The sequence below is a fragment of the Orcinus orca genome, chromosome 5, assembly GCF_937001465.1.
Source record: "Orcinus orca chromosome 5, mOrcOrc1.1, whole genome shotgun sequence".
Taxonomy (NCBI): Eukaryota; Metazoa; Chordata; class Mammalia; order Artiodactyla; family Delphinidae; genus Orcinus; species Orcinus orca.
Window position 1 is genome coordinate 59,323,715 of NC_064563.1, and position 5,802 is coordinate 59,329,516.

The following is a 5,802-nucleotide window of genomic DNA, read 5'->3' on the forward strand; positions in this document are numbered from 1 at the left end:
CCTGCCCGGGAGAACAAACAGAAGGACAACATGGGCCACCCTGAGCCAACCAAAGACTTGAATGGGCTGGGCACAATCTTGTTTAAAGATCTCACTTTTTAACCCTCCCTAGGATAGGATATTGACTGAATGAACTTAACAAGCACTTGGGCTAATAATATGAATTCCTGACACTCCATAAGCACTGACTCAAGGTGGCTGGCACCCCCGCTGACTCCACCTTAACCCACAAGGCAGCAGATGGTTCCGAAAGAGACTTTCTGGAGAACTGCAGGCAGAAGCTAACAGCAGGGTAGTACAGGAGCCAAAGTATTGGGTTCCAATACTTTGGATTCCAGCTGGTGCTTTCTAACGTATCAATACACTTGGTGATAAATAAGTATCCATCTTCCAACAATTTAGGGCGTGTAGTTTTTTCCCTAAGTATCTATAAAATTTTGCTCCAGCTCCATTATCATTTGGATTTTAGTTTACTTCTATACTGGTGGTTTTTCTTCGGTTCTACATTTTTTTCTCATGTGTGCTGTGAACACACACAATGGTCTTCAAAACAGAGTGTTTGATATTTCCCTGTGCTTAACTTTCCAGGAAGATGTCACAATTGCCCCTTCACAGTAATCAAAGGGTACTTCTATCTCTTCCTCTGAAAAATCACAGCTCTCAGGTGGGGAGGCAAAGGGAAATGGTACATCTCTCACATCCTTAGTTCAGTGTTGAGAGTGAGAAAAGATGAAAGAAGATGAAAACAGACTTCAAAACACACAGAAAACTCCTGTCTTTACAAAGGAGGAAAATGGTGGTACTCAAAACACTACAGAGCAATGTAAGCAATATCTCCAACTCCTAAATAAATAAAAGACGTTTCACAAAAGAAATTTTATGTGACCTGAGACAATAAACCTCTATACAGTTCAGCAGTTGGTTTTATAGCTAAAATAGTCAAGTTTTGCCTTCTCACACCCACAATTCTGGTACTTGAAACTTTTCAATACCCACTGTGTTCAAATTATTGTCACCGCCTAAGTTTTTCTATCCCATTCAACTGAAAATTGAAGGTGAAGGTATTCTAAGTTAAGCTCTAACTTTCCTTCATAGCAGCCATTTAGACCAAGAGGGGCTGAAGTTTACATACATTGTCTACTGAGAACTTTCTAGACTTAAGTGATAGATTTGCTATTCTGGGTAAGCAGAAACCAATGATGAAGTTATGATATGTTTTGTCTTTTAATTAAGACGTTTTTAAAAATTGACAACTTAAATAAAAGCTTTGTAAAAGGGCAAAACAGGTATACGCTAGACAGTTCTGGATCTGGAATGTGGAGCTCAGGCAACCCCAGGAGGAGCTAGGACCTGGTATCAGGCATGAGCCCTAACTTGGAGTAAATGTCAGGACAAAGCTGGTAGCGGGGAGGAACAGGTTGGACAGGTAGAGTTTAGTGTCTATAATATCTGGCAGCAGGACTGGTGATGATTGTCTTCAGAGAGGTAGTTGATAGGGTGAAGTTCCTGCAAGTAGAGGGTGCACTGCGATGGGGCATCTGGGACAGTGGTCAATGGCAGGTAAGACTGGCAATAAGGAGAGGACCTCAGCTCCTGGACTCTTTCATAGTGACTGAAGGAAAGTGGAAGGAGCAAGTCATGGTTCCAATAAAAATGGCAACCATGACCAACCACAACAGAGATTTGCTAAAAGACTACAGGGTGCCAGGCTTTGTACTTAACACATTATGAAAATCATCTCATTCATGAATTGCTAGCTGCAGTTTATAGGTGAGGGAACTGGTATTTCGATTACTCAGTCTTCCCAAATTCTCTCAGCTAGGAAATGCCTGAGCTAAATTTATCCAAAAACAGATGTACTTGGCTCTAGAACTCTTGAGCACCGTGCTTTATTCTACAGTGCCAGAAAGAACAGAGGTACAGAGAACTTGGGGAATGGGGAACAGTTGCAGTCATAACATTTTGGTTCACTATTTTGTGCTTACATGATTTATACATAAGAAAATCAGGGCCCTGACAGGTTAATTGACCTGTGAAAAATTACACTGGTAAACAAATCTGTAACACTCTAGAATTTACAGAGTACTCTCATTTGGAGGCAAGGTCTTAGAATCAAGATAGAAACCTAGATATGAGACTCAGTGTTCAAGGATCCAACAGATCAGCAAGATTGATTTAAACATTAAATCACCCTAAAAAACACCTACAAAAATAGATAGGAGAAAAATTTTGAGACCCTGGATTAAGCAAAGAGCTCTTAGATATAATACCAAAAGCATGAACCATAAAAAGAAACAGTTAAATTTGGCCTCATCAAAAAAACAAAAAAACTTTTAATTTGAAAGACACTGTTAAGAGAATGAAAAAACAAGCCATACTAGAAGAGTTTATTCACAAATCACACGTCTGGCAAAGGACTTGTATTCCTTTACAGAATATGTCAAGTACTCTCAAAATTCAACATTAAAAGAAAAAATACCCAAATTAACGAATGAGCAAAAAAAATTGAGTGCACACTTCTCCAAAGGAAATATACAAATGGAAAACAAGCTCAACATCACTAACCATTGGGAAAACAAAAATTAAAATTACAATCAGATAAGACTACACACTGATTTGAATAGCTAAAAGCAAAAGAATTAACTATACCAAGTCTGGCAAAAAAGTGGAGCAACTGGAACTTCCAGACACTTTGGAAGACAGTTTGATTGTTTCTTATATAAATATACACTTGTCACATGACACAGCAATCCCACTTGTAAATATTTATACAAGAGAAACAAAAATTTAAGTTCACAAAAACAGCTGTAAGCTAACATTTAAAAGCATTTTATTCATAATTGCTAAAATACTGGAAACAATCAAAATGTCCCTCAATTGATAAAAACTGTTGTACACACAGTCAGTGCAATACTACTCAGCAATTAAAAGGGTCGAACTATGGATACATGCAACAACATGAATGAATTCCAAATGCAAGATGCTTAATGAAAAGGCCAGACCCATAAACCACATACTGGCTGATTTCATGTATGTGACGTTATGGAAAAGGCAACAACCATCAGTCAGAGAACAGATCATCAGTTGACAGGGGCTGGAATGAAAGAGGGTTTGATTACAAAGAGGCAACACAAGGAAATTTTTTTTTTTTTTTTTTTTTTTTTTGGTGATGAAACTTCCGCATCTTGATTGTGGCTGTGGCCACAGATTCTATATTATCGGCAAAACTTATAGCACTATACAGAAGGAAGGGAGGAAGGGAGGGAGGAAAGGGGGAAGGAGGGAAGGAAAGAAGGATTGTTGTAAATTTAATAAATTTAAAAATTAAAAAAAACTTTAAAAAGCGGTTATATATTTATCTTTGCACAATAAATTGTGTGTGTGTGTGTGTGTGTGTGTGTGTGTGTGTGTGTGTATGAAGAGAAAATGGGAGAGAGAGAATGAGAGAGAGAGAGAGATTTTGCCAAAAGATGGATCCTATATGAAAGCATGGGAGGCATGGACCTTTCCCCCAGAGAGTGTCTCTCACAGAGCAGTCCAAAAAGTATTTTTAAGTTGAAATGAATAACCAAAAGAATAGCAGAGTGTACAAGTTACCTCAAACTAACTTCATTTGCAAACTATAAATACCACAATTAAACCATTAATGTCATCCTTAATTGTCTCAGTAATGATTCAGATCAAGATCTTGAACTTTTACCACTGTATATACACAAAACTTGGAAAAGTACATAAAAGCAACAAAGTCAATTCAATTAATTTCTTAGCATACCTAAAATTCAGGATGGACAATAATAATTTTTGTTGTCACTTGAAGTTATAAAGTAGCAATTTATAAAGCATAACAGTGGAAAAGAAGAAAAAGACATATTGTGTATGATTATGATTGTATGGACATGTTAGAATTCATCTTTATTATAATTGTTGGATATATAATATAAAACATTACTTTAGAACAATGTGGGCATACGAAAGTATATCAAATGAATAATATTTCACATGCTGAGTCCATTTTATATTTTGGTTTTAATCTAAATTTTTGTAGAATGATTCAATGCTACTTTAAAAAATAAACTGTAAAGAATACAAACTATAGTCATTATCATGATTTGTTTTAAAAACAGGCCATTACACCTTAGGTTTCATCTGAAGGAAATCAACTGCAATTGAAAAAGCAAAAGAAAGTATTGAGAAAACAATCTAAGTGTGATATTGGTAGATATATTTTATTTCTGAATATAGATAAATGTCAAATGAATACTCTTCTTAAAGTATAAACTTTTATGGGATTATTTCAATTTTAAAAAACAGCCTCAGCTGTTAGCACAAAGTCTAATAGCATTTATTGACATGCACTGAGTTGGAAAAATAAGATACTATAGCGAAATGGAAAGTGCACACATTTGATTCAATTTGAAGACAGTTGTATATTGCCCAAACTAACCTTTGTTTTGTAGAAAGAAATAATCAGATTAACAATGAAGCCACTCCCCAATCTCAGAAAGTGAAGCAGAAAATGAAATTTAAGAAAAAGAAACTGTCTTACTTTGCAATTATCTACCTCAGCTTTAATTTTGCCTTGCAACACACAGTTTAATTTTCAAGATATACAATGCAATCTCACTTACTAATACTTGTGTTGCTATTTCTTTTGGTAGCAACTTGACATATGGGGCTACTTGCACGGTGCAGCAACAAGGATATAGGACTTAAATCCAACACATTTTTTTTGTCCAGAATAATTAGTTCAGTGTTTGCCCCTGAGCCAGCAATGCATTTTACGGTGATTACCTTCCTAGGAGTCCAACAAAAATTTCCAGTAAGAATGGATCAAACAAAAGTTATATTAACTTATCTCTAATAAAGGCTTTAAATATTCGGAGAAAATGTTCATCTTTGTGTCACACATCCAAGATGATGATAAATTATTCACAATATATTGATTGCAGTAGGTGCCACAAAATAAAGACAATTTGCCTCCAATAAAAGCTCATCTAACCAGATTTGCTTATCTTCTCATCCTTTTCTATAAAAGCATTTGATGGTCATGTATCCAGACTGTGACAAGATGCTGATTTCATGGAAAATCACAGATAATTCATTTTTGTATATTTGGCACCTCGCACAGTGACTGGCCCACGCTACATACTCAGTAAAAGTACAAAACTGGCTGGAAATGTGAGTGAATTCTGTGTAACAAGAACTGAACAAAATTATGCTCTTAGGACATTATGCTGGAGTCAATTTTAAATAAAATAGGATGGGGTGGGGTGGGAATATTCTTGTATATTGCAAGTGTGAGTAAATATTTATACATATTGCCTGGTGGCAGTTTAACAAGATTTTTTTAAAGACTTAAAAATGTGCATACACTTTGACCTAACATTCTCTTTTCCACAAGTTAATCCCAAGAAAAGTATTTAGGAGGCACACAAAGATGTGCCTGTCTTTTTAATAACAGCAAAAAGCTGGAAATTATCTTCTAAATATATAATAAAAACTAAATGCTTAAATAAATGATGACAATCACACATTGAAATATTTTTCAGGCCATAAAAAAGAATGCTATCTTTTAAGGGAAACTTGCTCATTATTCATTAAGTTGTAATTTTAATTTAAACTGGAATGTATAGTGTAATCCCATTTTCGGTGCAAATGCATGCATGTGCATCTACAGACAGAAAAGTGACACACACTAAGTTGTTCTTTACGGTTATCTCTGGATGGGGCATTTAATTTTCTTTTTCCTATCTGAATTTTATAACTTTCAACAGTGGATCTGTATTTTTATGGAAATAAAAA